The sequence below is a fragment of the Eurosta solidaginis genome, chromosome 5 (genome assembly GCF_040869045.1).
Source record: "Eurosta solidaginis isolate ZX-2024a chromosome 5, ASM4086904v1, whole genome shotgun sequence".
NCBI classification, from domain to species: Eukaryota; Metazoa; Arthropoda; class Insecta; order Diptera; family Tephritidae; genus Eurosta; species Eurosta solidaginis.
The window spans coordinates 275,490,323-275,509,591 of NC_090323.1; the positions used below are offsets into that span (position 1 = coordinate 275,490,323).

Consider the following 19,269-nt stretch of genomic DNA (forward strand, 5'->3'; position numbering starts at 1 on the left):
AAAACATCGAACTCTAAGTGGCGCCGCTGAGATTCGAACCTACACAGTTTCGGATTTTCTATAAAAGTTGTGAACGGTGTCTTAGCGAGCTCAGCCACAACACCACTCAACATTGCGTTGACAAAATGCAATGCTATATTATTTGTTCAATATATCACATTTAGTTGGATTCACAATGTTGCGCATTGCGGATGTAAACATTAGATCAGCTGTTTTTTATGACGTATGAATTGACTCTTTTCTTTTAGCTCTTTTTTTTCTCGTTGTTTTTTTTATTCGCTCAAGAGTAAACTATGACGTATATGCGTAGAACGAAGCAATCTGGGTAGGTGCGCATTCACGAGTTCAAAATTGCACCGTTCTGCGCAACTATGTCACAGTTGACCCTTGAGCGAATGGAAAAAAGAGCTAAAGGAAAAGGGTCAATTCATACGTAATAAAAAATAGCTGATCTAATGTTTACATGCGCATTGCGCAATCTTGTGTTTGATTTGTGTGATTATACCCTTCAAAAAACGCGAGTACTCTATAAATAATGTAAGGAATACTCCTTTGGGAGTATAGGACTGCTCCAAATCTAATCTGTATTCATACAAAAAATGTGCTCCAATTAACATTGCGATGTCCTAGGAGAGGAGTAGGTGATCCCACTCTCGCTTTGTTTGTGAGTATTCCATAGAGTACATACGTGAGAGTACATTCCAAAGCAGGGATGCATCTTAACGTTAAGCTAATCGTTTATCAAAAAATTTCCACCGTTTCCGTTGAAACACTTCGAAATATTACCGATAAAGAAATTATCAAGATAAATTGTATCTCGTTTTTAGCCGAAACGAAAAGCTTTCGTTAACGTTAAAAACGTTAACAAAAACGTGATACTTTATGTTTGAATTGTGCTGGCAATGCTATAGCCATGGTGAAGCCGTAAGGTGGTAACAGCGAGCGGACATACACACACAAACTCCATGTAATTTGTTTGTGTAATTCGTTGGTGGTAATGTCAAAAATACTCTGAGAAATGTTCGTACTGTCAAAATTCGTGAGCAAAGTTGCAATCAGCTTGGCTAATGCTTTCACCTTTAATGACTCCGCCATCAATCAGCTTTGCCAGCATAGTTTGAAATTAATAATCAACATAAACGATTTGATTTCGTTTTGATATGGCAGAAAACGAAGCAAAATCATTTCGTTAATTTGACGTTTTTAACGTTAATAAACGAAACGAAATGAATTTGTTTCGTTTATTAACGTTAATTATCGTAACGAAATGATATCGGTTCGTTGGTTAAGCATGCCTGTTCCAAAGTACTTTCACTGTAGTACTCCATGGAGCACCCACAGAGGATCATATGCCAAAGTACTAAAGAGGAATTGTGTTGTCGGAAAGAATTATCGGAGTGAATTTAATTTAAAATGAAAGTAAATGAAGAGGGGCAATACAACTTTTATATTTTATACTACGAATATTCTTATGTTATTTAGCATTTGCGTGAATAAAGAAACTAATATTTCTCTATACTATAGTATGTATCAGGCATGCTTAACGAACGAAACGATATCATTTCGTTACGATAATCAACGTTAATAAACGAAACGAAGTCATTTCGTTTCGTTTATTAACGTTAAGAACGCCAAATTAACGTTAATTTGACGATCTTAACGTTAATAAACGAAACGAAGTCACTTCGTTTCGTTTATTAACGTTGATTATCGTAACGAAATGATATCGTTTCGTTCGTTAAGCATGCCTGGTAAGTATACATAAAACCAGTGCGCTGTTGCATTTTATCAGAGTTGCCAAAGTAAAATTTTATTATGAGTTATTTGCATGCAATATTTTACTTTTGGCAACTCTGTTCGATCGTCATCGTGTCGTGATCACTGTCGTTAAAAAAAGAGCAATGATCGGCTGATGGTGGTCCGCAAACGCATTGCAAAGGAGTATTGTTAGAGTACTCCAACATGAAGAAAATAGAACACGTAATCCAACAATTTTTGCAGGGTAGCTTTTCGATACACGGTTGCCAGCCCATTACAGCTGACATAGAAATAATATTGCACAATAATCTTTGAATATATTTGTGATTAAAGCCCAGCCCCCAAATTCCAAGCATTCGCTATAAACACCATCGCAAAAATATCTAAAACAGTATGAAGTGCTCAGAAAAGTTACTTTTTAGTTAGTTAGCTAAGCGCTATTTACGTCATTAATCAAATCATGTATACACATATATAAGGCAGCCGAGAGATGTCACACACAGATGCATTTACTTATACGCCTACGTGTGCGCGAGAGACTGTAAACTACAAACATTCACATCAATAATTCAATCATTATGTCCACAGATATGTAGGTACACGCAGCTGAGAAGCAGGGCACAACCATATGCAGACATCTTATTTGAGATGCTCCTAAATGTAGGCAATTATAATTGTGGAAGTGTCGCTCACACATATGAGAGAAGCTATAAAATCGTGCAATTTTAGTTATAGCTGAGAAGTTTGAGAGCTCATGGAAAATGCTAGTAGATTCTAGAAGATGCGAACGAGGAAACCAGAGAGTATAAAAGGCCGCAGATGTAGAGGCGCTGGAATTCAGTTTGATTTGAGTTGTCAAGCAGTTACGACTAAGACGATATCTAGCGAGCAATAGCAGTATTATTTTGAAAGTCAGTTTCCTTTAAGTTATCAGTTTGGTTATTAAGCTATTCGTTGCACAGTTTGAGTGTTATTGTGAAGTATTTTAATAAAGGCCATTTTTCCATTATTCAATATTGGAGTTATTTATTCAACAGTTTAGCGATACGAACCTAGCAAAAGGGCAAATAAGAGGATTTGCAGCAAATTCGTTACAATATTTAAGCTACTTCCCGATGAGCTGGAAACTCGAAACTAAAAATATGTTCAGGAAACCAGTTACAGTGCAATCTTAAGAAAAAAAAATTTGATAGTTGGCGCACTTGCTGGAATAATCGAAAAAATCGTATTTATGATTGGATTAATAGATAGTAAATAGATAATTAATTGAGCATTGTTAATCAAACTAAGCGGGATATCTTCTGCATAGACGTCAAAATTCCAAAGTGATTGGATCACCTGATTTGTAATTGACTATGGCTGTCTCATTCTGTATCTCTTTCTATCATCCGCTGAAGATAGCCGGCCCTATGCGCCGTCATATTGAACACCCTCTCAAAACGCTAAAAAATGGCCATATTGAACATCCTGTCAGTCAACTGACAGATAAGATATGACACTTAGTTTGATTCACAATGTAATTGAGGATCGCATTGCGACCATTGGTCTATTGTGCCCATTATAAAGGTCTACAAGTGGGATATGTAGCAGCACGCACATCCAGAGCCACGCTCACCTGATAAAATGCTTGTTCTTATTCGTATTTTTTTGGGATGCTATTTGGCACTGTTGTACTTCTTATTTACTTTCAAAGGAGCACTTAATTATATCTCTCTTTAAAATCCGTATGTTTTAGACAATTTTAATTAACAAATTGTGATACTTTATTACCGGGGACGATTGCCAAAACATGACCAAACCGTCGGGCGAGGTATTAATATACGCGTTTTTGCTTCGCTTCCAATAATTCGAATACTTTTTCTATTTGGACTATTGATAACAGGACAAAACGCGTCTTTTCATTTCTCTTTCCACATTTTTGGACGGGTTATTGCAGTCGATCTCGGTTTCAAACTGTTTTTCGCGGAGAACTTTTGAACGGGTAGAAAAACTAAGCACCCGTATTCTTAATGCTGGAATAACTACGCGTCCTCAGATACCCCAATTCAAGGTTTTTGTATAATTTTCTGTAGGATCCATATAGGTGCACTACATTTTCTTATTAAATTCGTTCAAAAAAATTTACCATCACAGCAACCCGTATCTGATATTCTGCTCCTTTTTTGTTTCCCTGCGTCGCTTTCCACGACAGCAACCCCGGTAATTTTGATACTTCGTTCAGTGTCAAACGCAAGTTCCACGCAGGTTCCACGCTAGTTTGACACTGACCGAAGTGTCAAACTGCAGTGTGTTAGAAAGAGAAAGGAATTGTTTCCTTCTCATACATATCATACTTGTAAACCTGTACTGTGCCCATCAGCTACTTCACAGCATTGTGAATGATGACAAAGTGTGATCTCTTATTTGTCAACTGCCTGACAGGCTGTTCAATGTGGCTACTTTTCAGCGTTTTGACAGGCTGTTCAATATGGCGGCGCCTATCTTCAGCGGGTGATAGAAAGAGATACAGAATGAGACAGCGATAGTCAAATACGAATCAGGTGATCCAATCACTTTGGAATTTTGACGTTTATGCAGAAGAGATCACACTTTGTCATCATTCACAATGCTTCACAGCATCTCATCCAAGCTGACATCTCTGATGAACCCTAGCAGTTCACATGGATTGGATTTTTATTTAATACACGTGTTTGCTATATTTAAAAAAAAAAATTGGGAACTTCACCATCTTCTTAGTTTCCACATAAATACTTTTACACTGCAACATTTTTGACAATGTACTCTATCGCTACGTAGCGGCAGCTATATATCGGTACCGATTTCGAGGAAACCAAGCCTTTACAGACGAATTGCAAAGCGAGCAGCGGGGCATTCATATGGCTGAGTGGATAAAGGCCTGCCTTTACACTAGTATAAAGTATGAATGCCAGAGATTTCCAGTTCAATACTCAGCTGCCGAGAAGCTAGCTGATGAAGAAGTGAAATTCAGAAACATGTATTAGTAACCATCGCCGTTTGTAAATTTTGTAATTTTTCTCTAATATCAATAAAAGAAGTATACTAGGCGAAGTTGAACTATAAAGCATTTTGAATTCCAATTACACCATGTATCAATCGATAAGCGAAAACACTTTTGTTTGTAATTTTTCTTTTACTTTTTAGGCAATTTTTATATTTTATTGCTAAAGAAAAGCTGTTTTTTTACATGCATAAACATATGCATTTCAATTTTATATGGACTGTTAAGTGCACAACTTTATTTGCACTTAATAAATAGTTGTGCCTGACATTAGTACTAAAAAGTGTGTGTCTCCACTATTTCCCACCTGAAAAGTGTGAGTCTCCACTATTTCTCCATACAGTACTACTATGTGTGATTGCCGGTGAGAATGTTTTTAGTCGCAAACGCAGATGTATATGCAAGAAAAAAAACACGGCCAAAAGCTTTTAAAGCATTCTGTTTACTATCTTATTTGATATTATTCACTCATGGTTACCAGGTATAACCGTTTTTGACGTTATTGAAGTTTTTCCGCAAAGAAAAAATTTGAAAATTTCTCAGCTGCGCGCATACATATTTATTTTTTCTCAAAAAAAAAAAAAAATTGAGTATTTTACCTTGTTTATTTTTTGATTTTCTCTTGTTTTGAGACAGTTTTTTGAACAAAGAGGATACATTTTAATTTATGCGCTTTGTTTTGAATATTAGGGGGACTCATGTAACCGTATAAATGCCTTATAAAGTGTGTAAACGTATAAATTTATCTAGTGCGTAAACGAACTGTCAAATTTTGTATGAAAAATCATTTACACAATTTGCATAAATTTACGCGCACATTTCATTGTGTAAACGCGGTAAACTCAAAGGAATGCAACCTTGCAGACATTACAGACGGCATTTTCATCAGAAATCCCCAACATCAGCAAGTAAAGGCGTTTTAGTTTTGATTTTTCACTTAATCTTGGCATTTTTTAATAAGTATAACAATCAAAAAAATTTTGTTTGGCAATAGTACAGCTGATAAACAATCAAGTTTATCAAGAGTATTACTAGGTGCGTTCATATAACAGCGTGTGTAAATGGATATAAATTTACACCTTATAAGTTTATATGCTTTCATGAGTCCCCCTATTATATTGCCCAAAAACTGCAAAAAAAATAAAAATCATGACTGAAGAGAGAACGGTTACACCTTGAAATTGTTTCTATCAAGTTATTCACTAAGGTAGTAAAGTGTGATATTTTCAGCACCTGATTTTTAAAGTGACTATCCTGGTCTCATTCGACCTCTGTTTCTATCACCTGCTGATGATAGCCGACCATATGCGTCGCCATGCTGTCAAAATACTGCCAAACGATGAAAAGTAGCCATCTTGAACATCCTGTCAGGCAGTTGACGGATAATATATCACACTTGTTTTGTATACAATGCTGGTAATGTGCAGCAGTGAACTGCTTGAAAGGAATACATTTCTAAGACATAATTCAAAACAAAATAAAAATATATTTGACAAGCAATATAAAATATAAGGATATTTCTTTTCATTTTGGTTTTAAAAGAAACCCAACCTCATTTTTTCGTATCAATAGGTTCTGGTGGATCGGGTATCTTAGTATTCGTAGGTATTGTTGTTGTTTTTATATTTTCCCTATGAGCAGTTTGGGTTTTCTCAGATGGGCTGGGTGCAGACGTCGGTGATGTTCTTGCTGTCGACTTTGACGGCTCTACCGCTGGCTTGGTCGACATTAATTCTTTCTCTAGTTGTGGAAGCTCGCCGAATATTGACGATAAAAAATCTAAAACTTCTTTATTATGAGCAGCTTTATTACCTACGCTTGACGCAGCTAGAGGACAACGGCCACAAAAATTTATACATCGCCTGTAAAAAAAAAGAGTTCATTTTAAATGATGTCACTAGCATCATGGCAAGATATATTTAATTTAATATAGTAATCCTAATAATAACAAGTAAGGAAGGTTAAGTTCGGGTGTAACCGAACATTACATACTCAGTTGAGAGCTATGGTGACAACATAAGGAAAAATAACCATGTAGGAAAATGAACCGAGGGAAACCCTGGAATGTGTTTGTATGACATGCGTATCAAATGAAAGGCATTAAAGAGTATTTTATGAGGGAGTGGGCCATAGTTCTATAGGTGAACGCCATTTAGGGATATAGCCATAAAGGTGGATCAGGGTTGACACTAGAATGCGTTTGTACGATATGGGTATCAAATGAAAGGTGTTAATGAGTATTTTAAAAGGGAGTAATCCTTAGGTCCATAGGTGGACGCCGCTTCGAGATATCGCCATAAAGGTGGACCAGGGGTGACCCTAGAATTTGTTTGTACAATATGGGCATCAAATGAATGGTGTTAATGAGTATTTTAAAAGGGAGTGGGACTTATTTCTATAGGTGGATGCCGTTTCGAAATATCGCCATAAAAGTGGACCAGGGGTGACTCTAGAATGTGTTTGTACGATATGGGTATCAAATTAAAGGTATTAATGAGGGTTTATAAGGGAGTGGTGGTTGTTGTATAGGTGGTCGCCTTTTCGAGATATCGCCATAAAGGTGGACCAGGGGTGACTCTAGAATGCGTTTGTACGATATGGGTATCAAATGAAAGGTGTTAATGAGTATTTTAAAAGGGAGTGGACCTTAGTTCTATAGGTGGACGCCGTTTCGAAATATCGCCACAAAGGTGGACCAGGGGTGACTCTAGAATGTGTTTGTACGATATGGGTATCAAATTAAAGGTATTAATGAGGGTTTTAAAAGGGAGTGGTGGTTGTTGTATAGTAGTAATAGTATAGTAGGAGTAATCCTTAGTTCCATAGGTGGACGCCGTTTCGAGATATCGCCATAAAGGTGGACCAGGGGTGACCCTAGAATTTGTTTGCACAATATGGGCATCAAACGAAAGGTGTTAATGAGTATTTTAAAAGGGAGTGGGCCTTAGTTCTATAGGTGGACGCCGTTTCGAAATATCGCCACAAAGGTGGACCAGGTGTGACTCTAGAATGTGTTTGTACGATATGGGAATGAAATGAAAGGTCCTAATGAATATTTTAAAAAGGAGTGGGCCTTTTTCTATTTTGCGTCATAAGTTCAACTCATCTACCAAGTTTCGTCGCTTTATCTGTCTCTTGTAATGAATTATCGCACTTTTTCGGTTTTTCGAAATTTTCGATATCGAAAAAGTGGGCGTGGTTATAGTCCGATATCGTTCATTTTAAATAGCGATCTGAGATGAGTGCTCAGGAACCTACATACCAAATTTCATCAAAAAACCTTAAAATTTACTCAAGTGATCGTGTTAACGGACGGACGGACGGACATGGCTCAATCAAATTTTTTTTCGATCCTGATTATTTTGATATATGGAAGTCTATATCTATCTCGACTCCTTTATATATGTACAACCAACCGTTATCCAATCAAACTTAATATACTCTGTGAGCTCTGCTCAACTGAGTATAAAACGTTGAATTGATCTATTTTTGATCTTCATATTATGGCGATAAGAGACTCCCAAGGTTTTCGGGTGTTTTTGTCGATATTGATGGTCCTTTGCCAGATATTGATCTGGTACGTTCCGGAAAAGGGTACCAACAAGGAACTTGCCTGACCATATCGGGAACGATTTGATATGACCACATTAAACCTTCTCGGTCATCCAGCCCACTCCCTCCGTGAGGAACTTGGGGTCACCAGAGCCTCGCCTGCTAACTAAACAGGATTCGCCTTTGGAAGAATTGCGCTGCACAACCTCTTGACTCCAAATTTGTTTTTTTAAATTTCATCAACTTGAATTTTGACGAGATTAATAGTGCCAAATGTTAACTGGCCAGTCGGTGAGAACCTTACATAGACTCAATAAGTTCATAGTGTTAGCGACCAAACTGAACCAACTCTATCAAAAATGTGGACGTATGGACGTACAAAATATTTTCGTCCTCCTGGAAAACAGCAGACGATTTCTAGGACCTATTCCACTTGCTGATTCTATATCTGAGAGCTAATAGATACCCTTTTAGCCTGGCGAGAGCAGGGCAGGAGCACAAAGCGTGCTCTAATGTTTCCTCATCTGACCCTCACCATACACTGGTGTTACTAGCCAAAAGGCATTGTCCAGTCAGAGAGCATTGTCCGGTGAGAATACCCGTCATGAGCCTCCTGCCCCCTCTTTTAAATGATCAGATTAACTTTGTTAGTCTAATGTTGTGGGACCTGGACATGATTTCGAGACTTCGCAGCCCCTCGCTTGGTTCCACGCCTTTCCCCCTTAGTCGATCATGTGCAGCTCTCACCTTTTCTTAAGTTCGCCCAATTAGGACGTCTGCGGTACAAGCTTCTAGTGATACGCCTTTTTAGGTTAGCTCATCCGCTTCTTCATTCCCATCTACATGCATACTTCTCCTTATACTGATTTTTTCCACGGATTGCTTACACTCTAAAGCGGCAGTTACCCACCGACGTGTGCCGTACGTACGGACGTTTGTCGTACGGAACACATTTGACCGAACCCTCAAGCTCGTAGGAATCAATATGTGCGTCTGTGTACATGTACATAACATATTTGTGTGTATTGTTTATAACAAAGCACTGTTGCCATTGACCAGTTTGCATGCATGCTTATGCAAACATCAACTTTTGGAATTACAATGTTTCATGGTGCAAATGGCAGAAACAAATACTGAGTAAGAATTTCTAGTTAATTTATTTGTAACCTCCAATTTTATATAATAATTTTAGGATATTTCAACAAAATTTTAAACAATCTTTAGGCCTTTTTGTATAATAACTGCAAACGGTAAAAAATCAGCGCACATAAGTTTACTAGGCAACTCTGTCTAGTGAGAGAGCGGATCAACTGACACGTTCTTAGGGAAAAAATCAAAATTGGTTTGATTCATGGCGGAACGATACAAGGTGGCAGCATGGTACATCTGATTATAAACTTTTTTTATTTCATTTGATACATCAACTTCCGGCTCAGTACGATTTTGACATTTGTCCAACGAATTTACAACAACAAAGTACATGGAATTTTTATTTATGTTTGTAGGTATGTCACCTAAATAATTAAATAAAACAAAATAAAAAAAAAAATCGGCCCACTCCGGGATTAGTGGGGATTATTGCAGAATTGATTGAAGTTTTTTATGAGAAAAAAATGGCGAAATTCGAAAAATCTCGAAAAACTGAAAAATTAAAAAAAAAACTTTAAACATTTTTTTATATGTTTTCCGAAAAGTACATTTAAAAACAAATTTAAAAAAAAAAAAAGATCCCAAACGGTCAGTTTTTGAAAAAGTTATAGCATTTTGAAAACAAAAACGGTGTGTTTGTTTAAATTCATAACTTTTTTTGAGTTGGATGAAAAAATTTGAAAAAATTCTGAAAAACGTCTTTCGTAAGTTAGAAAAAGAAGAAAAACTTCAGCCAATTCTAAAGGGGTCGGGTTCAAAATTGGTCGAAATGGGATGGAATACCCCATATCCATTCACACACGTTGTTATATGAACGCACCTAATAATATTCTTGATAAACTTAATCGTCGATCAGCTGTATTATTGCAAAAAAAAATTGTGATTATTATACAAATTAACAAGTAAGGAAGGCTAAGTTCGGGTGTAACCGAACATTGCATACTCAGCTGAGAGCTTTGGAGACAAAATAAGGAAAATCACCATGTAGGAAAATGAACCTAGGGTAACCCTGGAATGTGTTTGTATGACATGTGTATCAAGTGAAAGGTGTTAATGAGTATTTTAAAAGGTAGTGGGCCTTAGTTCTATAGGTGGACGCCTTTTCGAGATATCGCCATAAAGGTGGACCAGGGGTGACTCTAAAATTTGTTTGTACGATATGGGTATTAAATGAAAGATGTTAATGAGTATTTTAAAAGGGAGTGGGCCTTAGTTCTATAGGTGGACGCCTTTTCGAGATATCGCAATAAAGGTGGACCAGGGGTGACTCTAGAATGTGTTTGTACGATATGGGAATGAAATGAAAGGTCCTAATGAATATTTTAAAAAGGAGTGGGCCTTAGTTCTATAGGTGGACGCCTTTTCGAGATATCGATAAAGGTGGACCATGGGTGACTCTAGAATTTGTTGTACGATATGGGTATCAAATGAAAGGTGTTAATTAGTATTTTAAAAGGAAGTGGGCCTTAGTTCTATAGGTGGACGCCTTTTCGAGATATCGCAATAAAGGTGGACCAGGGGTGACTCTAGAATGTGTTTGTACGATATGGGAATGAAATGAAAGGTCCTAATGAATATTTTAAAAGGGAGTGAGCCTTAGTTCTATAGGTGGACCCTTTTTCGAGATATCGCCATAAAGGTGGACCAGGGGTGACTCTAGAATTTGTTTGTACGATATGGGTATTAAATGAAAGGTGTTAATGAGTATTTTAAAAGGGAGTGGGCCTTAGTTCTATAGGTGGACGCCTTTTCGAGATATCGCCATAAAGGGGACCCGGGGTGACTCTAGAATCCGTTTGTATAATATGGGTATCAAATGAAAGGTGTTAATGAGTATTTTAAAAGGGAGTTGGCCTTAGTTCTAAAGGGGATGCCTTTTCGAGATATCGCCATAAAGGTGGACCAGGGGTGACTATAATGTGTTTGTACGATATGGGTATCAAATTAAAGGTATTAATGAGGGTTTTTAAGAGAGAGTGGTGGTAGTTGTATATGTGAAGGCGTTTTCGAGATATCGACCAAAATGTGTCCCAGAACATCATCTGTCGGGTACCGCTAATTTATTTATATATGTAATACCACGAACAGTATTCCTGCAAAGCTTCCAAGGGCTTTTGATTTCGCCCTGCAGAACTTTTTCATTTTCTTCTACTTAATATGGTAGGTGTCTGTGACATTTTACAAAGTTTTTCCTAAATTTATATTTTGCGTCAATAAACCAATCCAATTACCATGTTTCATCCCTTTTTTCTTATTTGGTATAGAGATATGGCATTTTTTTCATTTTTCGTAATTTTCGATATCGGAAAAGTGGGCGTGGTCTTAGTCGGATTCCGGCCATATTTTATACCAATATAAAGAAAGTTCAGATAATTACGTGAACTGAGTTTAGTAAAGATATATCGATTTTTGCTCAAGGTATCGTGTTAACGGCCGAGTGGAAGGACAGACGGTCGACTGTGTATAAAAACTGGGCGTGGCTTCAACCGATTTCGCCCTTTTTCACAGAAAACAGTTATCGTCGTAGAATCTAAGCCCCTACCAAATTTCACAAGGATTGGTAAATTTTTGTTCGACTTATGGTATTAAAAGTATCCTAGACAAATTAAATGAAAAAGGGCGGAGCCACGCCCATTTTGAAATTTTCTTCTATAATTTACTTATATACTGTAAAGATATTAAACTTTTTGTTAAAATTTTACTTTAAAAAACTTTTCGGTTTTTCGAAATTTTCGATATCGAAAAAGTGGGCGTGGTTATAGTCCGATATCGTCCATTTTAAATAGCGATCTGAGATGAGTGCCCAGGAACCTACATACCAAATTTCATCAAGATACCTCAAAATTTACTCAAGTTATCGTGTTAACGGACGGACGGACGGACATGGCTCAATCAAATTTATTTTCGATACTGATGATTTTGATATATGGAAGTCTATATCTATCTCGATTCCTTTATACCTGTACAACCAACCGTTATGCAGTCAAAGTTATTATACTCTGTTAGCTCTGCTCAACTGAGTATAAACAAGTAAGGACGGGACTGTCTTCGGCTATGCCGAAGACTTCATACCTTTCATGAATGGCGCTGAACAATAAACTTATCCCGTTCGTAATCTCCGAATAATCGGATGTATAAGATAAGAAATATCTAGTGAACAGATCTACATACTTAAACGATTTTTAAGATAAATATAAAATAAAAAATAGGTAGGAACTTTGTGTGAGGATGCAAAGTTTCAGGTTTTTTGTGGTCTGCGTGTAAAAACTATGACTACGAATCACGTATTTCAACAATATATGACGTAAACGTAACTATTTGATGAAATGTTTTGAATTTTGAAGCTTCTAGCCGTAAAAAAGGGGCAAAAAAATACAGTTTATATGGGGTATATAATATATGTACCACCGATCTCTATGATTTTTTCAGACAACAATATATGCTATATACGTAAGCATTTGGTGAAATTTGAAGCTTCTAGCTGTTAAAATGGGGAAGAAATTGCGCAAAGTTTCTTATCTGAACAATCGGTTGTATGAGATATATACTATACATACAACCGATCTCTATGATTTTTTCAGACAACAATATATGCTATATACGTAAGCAATCGGTGAAATTTGAAGCTTATAGCTGTTAAAATGGGGTAGAAATTGCGAAAAGTTTCTTATCTGAACAATCGGTTGTATGAGATATATACTATATATACAACCGATCTCTATGATTTTTTCAGACAACAATATATGCTATATACGTAAGCAATCGGTGAAATTTGAAGCTTATAGCTGTTAAAATGGGGTAGAAATTGCGAAAAGTTTCTTATCTGAAGAATCGGTTGTATGAGATATATACTATATATACAACCGATCTCTATGATTTTTTCAGACAACAATATATGCTATATACGTAAGTATTCGGTGAAATTTGAAGCTTCTAGCTGTTAAAATGGGACTAAAATTTGCGAAAATATATATATATATACTATATATACCACCTATCTTTATGATTTTTTCAGACAACAATATATGCTATATACGAAAGTATATGGTGAAGTTTGAAGCTTCAATCTGTTAAATTGGGTAAGATATTACAAAAATCCTCTTTTTCTGAAAAATCGGTTGTATGGAGGATATATGCTATAGTGGTCCGATCCGGTCGGTTCCGACAAATGTCTAATCGGACACCCAAATACACCCGCTCACCAAATTTTATCAAGATATCTAAAAATTGAGGGACTAGTTTGCATACAAACAGACAGACGGACAAACGGACATACGGACATGTCTAAATCAACTCAGCTCTTCAACCTGATTATTTCGGTATACTTAATGGTGGGTCTATCTATTTTCCTTTAAGGACTTACAATTTTCGGTTTCGTGACGAAATTAATATACCATTTCATTTTCATGAAAGGTATAAAAATAGGTAGGTACTTTGTGTGAGGATGCAAAGTTTCAGGTTTTTTGTGGTCTGCGTGTAAAAACTATGACTACGAATCACGTATTTCAACAATATATGACGTAAACGTAACTATTTGATGAAATGTTTTGAATTTTGAAGCTTCTAGCCGTAAAAAAGGGGCAAAAAAATACAGTTCATATGGGGTATATAATATATGTACCACCGATCTCTATGATTTTTCAGACAACAATATATGCTATATACGTAAGCATTTGGTGAAATTTGAAGCTTCTAGCTGTTAAAATGGGGTAGAAATTGCGAAAAGTTTCTTATCTGAACAATGGGTTGTATGAGATATATACTATATATACAACCGATCTCTATGATTTTTCCAGACAACAATATATACTATATACGTAAGCAATCGGTGAAATTTGAAGCTTATAGCTGTTAAAATGGGGTAGAAATTGCGAAAAGTTTCTTATCTGAACAATCGGTTGTATGAGATATATACTATATATACAACCGATCTCTATTATTTTTTCAGACAACAATATATGCTATATACGTAAGTATTCGGTGAAATTTGAAGCTTCTAGCTGTTAAAATGGGGCTAAAATTTGCGAAAATATATATATATATACTATATATACCACCATATATATACTATATATACCACCGAACTTTATGATTTTTTCAGACAACAATATATGCTATATACGTAAGCATTCGTTGAAATTTGAAGCCTCTAGCTCTTAAAACAGGGCAGTAATTACGAAAAGTTTCTTATCTGAACAATCGGTTGTGGGGGATATATACTATATATACGACCGATCTCATCAATTTTTTCAGGCAACAATATGTGCAATATACGAAAGTATATGGTGAAGTTTGAAGCTTCAATCTGTTAAATTGGGTAAGATATTACAAAAATCCTCTTTTTCTGAAAAATCGGTTGTATGGAGGATATATGCTATAGTGGTCCGATCCGGTCGGTTCCGACAAATGTCTAATCGGACACCCAAATACACCCTGATTATTTCGGTATACTTAATGGTGGGTCTATCTATTTTCCTTTAAGGACTTACAATTTTCGGTTTCGTGACGAAATTAATATACCATTTCATTTTCATGAAAGGTATAAAAATGCCAAGATTAAGTGAAAAATCGAAACTAAAACGTCTTTACTAAGTTATTCTTGTAAATGACTTGCTGATGTTGGAGATTTCTGATGAAAATGACGGCTGTTATTATGCAAGGTTGCATGTTTACACCATGAAATGTGCCGTGTTTACACCATGAAATGTGCGCGTAAATTTATACAAATTTGCGCATAGTCATCGTCGAAATAAGATAGGTTTTAAATTTAGTTGCAGCTATGAGATATCTGTCAAAAAAGCAGCAACTAAATTTCAAACTTATTTTAGTTTGATTCTCGTCTGCCATTTGGGCAATTTTGCGCCAAACATCCATCTTCATTGAGTCATGTATATCCCGAAGCGTCCCATGCATCAAAAAGCTAATTATTGGAAGACACTTTTCACTTATGACAACTGCAGCGTCATCTGTGTACGCCGTAAGTTTAACGAGTCCCTCGTCGAACCGCCTGAGCAGGTGGTTGATAGCCAGACTCCACAGCAGAGGCTATAATACCCCGCTTTGCGGCGTGCCCTGTCCACTGATTTCGTGGCCTCATCAAACCCACATTGTGTAGTAATATTCCTGCAATTAAGCATGCAGCCGATCCGTTTCGTTGGGGCTGCATGTACTTCAATGTAATTAAGAATATCCATGATCGCCAGTTTGGAGACATTGCTGAAAGCGCCGGCAATATCTAAGAAGACTCCTAAGTCGTACTCTTATATTCCAAGGCTTTCTCCATGTAAGGCCATGTCTAGCAACTTAACGTTGGTTTACGCCTGTTGTGTTTTGGAGGACAGTTTCCCATCCATATTGAATTTTTTATATTAACGGTGGTAAGGAATAAAAACAAAAAGCAGAAAACGAGTTATAAATAGAAATTTGCTAAGTGCGTTGATGGCTTGATGCACCGTCATGGGTTGTGAAATAGTCGGCTGTACGGTCTATGAACTTTGGTTTTTTTCTAATTTACTCGTTTTTAATGTATAATAATCTATAAATATTATAAAATAAAGTCGCTAAATGCCATGTATGCACATAACTTCACACAGACTGCTACGATTTTAAAATGGTTTTTGGCATTTGAAAGCTGAGCTACGTGAGATGGTACAGTTAATATAATTTGAAGATATATGTTGTTGTTGTTGTTGTTGTAGCGATTAGGTTACTCCCCGAAGGTTTTGGGGAGTGTTATCGATGTGATGGTCCTTTGTCGGATACAGATCCGATACGCTCCGGTAACACAGCACCATTAAGGTGCTGGCCCGACCATCTCGGGAACGATTTATATGGCCACATTAAACCTTCAGGCCATCCCTCCCTCCCCACCCCCAAGTTCCATGAGGAGCTTGGGGTCGCCAGAGCCTCGTCTGTTAGTGAAACGGGATTCGCCGCTCGAAGGTGAGGTTGAAAATTGGGTTGGAGAAGCTATATATTGCGCTACACAACCCCTTGAATCTTTGAAGATATATACTATAGGGGCGTGGAAAATTGCCAAAATGTAGTAAAAAATCATAAAATTTGTGTTTATACAGCTATAACTCATAAACGGATGGATGGATTTAAAAAGTTCTACTTTTCAGTAAAACTTTGAAATATTTACCTTCGATGTGCATAAAAAAAAAATACTTGATTTCTTTGTTAAATAAGCAAAATTGTTTAAACAAAAGTTTCATTTTTACCAAAAAATTCGTGTGTGTGATTGTTCGGTGTCAACTGTGCGCGCTAATTGCTTTTGAGTGAGGCGATGCGACAATTACGTACATATGTACATAGCATTCGCTGCGTTATTTAACTTCGGGCGTAGGTTTATTGACATGTATGAATGTACATATGTATGTATTTTCATATCAAATCAGCTTGACATAGGTACATATGGGGTATTCCATCCCATTTCGGCCAATTTGAACCCGACTCCTTTAGAATTGGCTGAAAGTTTTTCTTCTTTTTCTAGCTTACGAAAGAAGTTTTTCAGAATTTTTTCATCCAACTCAAAAAAAGTTATGAATTTTTAAAAAAACACCGTTTTGTTTTCAAAATGCTATAACTTTTTCAAAAATTGACCGTTTGGGATTTTTTTTTAATTTGTTTTTAAATGTACTTTTCGGAAAAAATAAAAGAAAATTTTAAAGTTTTTTTTTTGTAATTTTTCAGTTTTTCGAGATTTTTCGAATTTCGCCATTTTTTTTTCTCATAAAAAACTTCAATCAATTCTGCAATCATCCCCACTAATCCCGGAGTGGGCCGATTATTTTTATTTTATTTTTTATTTAATTGAAAAAAAAAAAACTTTATTATGCTTATATTTTTTTTTGTATTTTTTCCGAAAAGTACATTTAAAAACAAATTTGTTAAAACAAAGAAAGATCCTAAATGGAAAATTTTTGAAAAAGTTATAGCATTTTGAAAACAAAAACGGTGTCCAACTCAAAATAAGTTATGAATTTAAAAAAAAAAACCCGCTGGTTTTTTAAAAATGCTATAACTTTTTCAAAAATTGACCGTTTGTGATCTTTTTTTTTTTAAATTTGTTTATAAATGTACTTTTCGGAAAAAATACAAAAAAATGTTTAAAGTTTTCTTTTCAATTAAATAAATAAAAAAAATAATAATAATAATCGCCCACTCCGGGATTAGTGGGGATGATTGCTTAATTGATTGAAGTTTTTTATGAGAAAAAAATGGCGAAATTCGAAAAATCTCGAAAAACTGAAAAATTACAAAAAAAAACTTTAAAAAATTTTTTTTTTATTTTTTCCGAAAAGTACATTTAAAAACAAATTAAAAAAAAAAAAGATCCCAAACGGTCAATTTTTGAAAAAAATATAGCATTTTGAAAACAAAAACGGTGTTTTTTTAAAAATTCATAACTTTTTTTGAGTTGATTCTGAAAAACTTCATTCGTAAGCTAGAAAAAGAAGAAAAACTTTCAGCCAATTCTAAAGGGGTCGGGTTCAAAATTGGTCGAAATGGGATGGAATACCCCATATGTACATACATATTTATGCAACATAAATGGTTAATTGTTAATGCAACATAAATGGTTAAGAATGCATACATCTATTGAAAAATAATCTTTCGTTAAAAATATTAAACATTTCCTTAAAATTCTTCAAAAAAGTTTTATTTTTTGGTATTTTTGCATACTACATATTATAAAACAAAGTCACTTTTGCTGTCCCATGTCCTTTTGAATGCTTAAACCTTTAAAATTACGCAACGGATTTTCATGCGCTTTTTTTAATAGATAGAGTGATTGAAGTTTGTAAATCGTATAATAACATCCATTAAATAGTGGAGAAATACTGTTATTTTTGAAGTTTCTAATGTGATGTATATATGTACATATGTATATAAGAGAAAGTGGTGTTAGTTACACTATTTATAACTCAAGAACGGATGAACACATTTGGCTGAAAATTGGTGGAGGAGTAGCTTAGAACCAGGAGACAAACATATGATACTTTTTATCCCGTTCTGGATAGGGTCTTGAGATCAAAACGTGAACCTGGGTAATCCTGCGATATGTTTTTACAATGAGGGCATCAAATAGAAGCTGTTTATGAGTACTTTGATACGGAGTATTTTTCGTACCCGTGGGTGACTAGGGTCTCGAGATATAGACAAAAATGTGGACCCGGGTACCACTAGAATATGTTTATAGAATATGGATAACAAATGAAAGCTGCTGATGAGTGCTTTAGTACAGGGTAATTTTCATATCTATTTGTGACTAGGGTCTTGAGATATAGGCCAAAACGTGGATCAGGGTAACACTAGGATGTGTTTTTACATTATGGGTATCAAATTGAAGCTGTTGATGTGTGCTTTAGTACAAAGTAATTTATACCGCTGGGTGACTAGGGTCTCGAGATATAGGCCAAAACGTGGACCCGGATACCCCTAGAATGTGTGTGTAATATGGATATCAAATGAAAGCTGTTGCTCACAGCTTTAAAGTAATTTTCATTGTGATATTCGATTTAGTCGCATCAACCTGGCAAAACTGATAAATATGCATGCGAAGCCGAAAAAAGCATGAACTGATAATACCCACATACCTATTTACACATACGTCCTATTCGATTTGCCTGAAATTTGGTATATAAATGTGCCTATATTAGTATTTATGATCCCTTTTCGGGGAAGTAGACCAGAGACGGGCTGGGAATGAGATTAGGACTAGGATAGGGACTGAGACTCGGAGTGGGATTGGAACTCGGAATGGGACTGGAACAAAATACATACCA

General features: G+C 35.8%; 1 protein-coding gene across 2 annotated transcripts in view; it reads right to left on the reverse strand.

Annotated features, from left to right (window-relative positions):
• Window positions 1-6,243: 6,243 nt before the first annotated feature.
• The window catches only part of LOC137253640 (uncharacterized), a 33,349-nt gene continuing 20,323 nt past the window's right edge, over window positions 6,244-19,269 (reverse strand). For both annotated transcript variants that reach the window (XR_010953851.1, XR_010953850.1), the window contains exon 2: window positions 6,244-6,639. The gene's annotated coding sequence lies outside the window, so the exon portion shown is untranslated. The remainder of the gene's footprint in view (window positions 6,640-19,269) is intronic.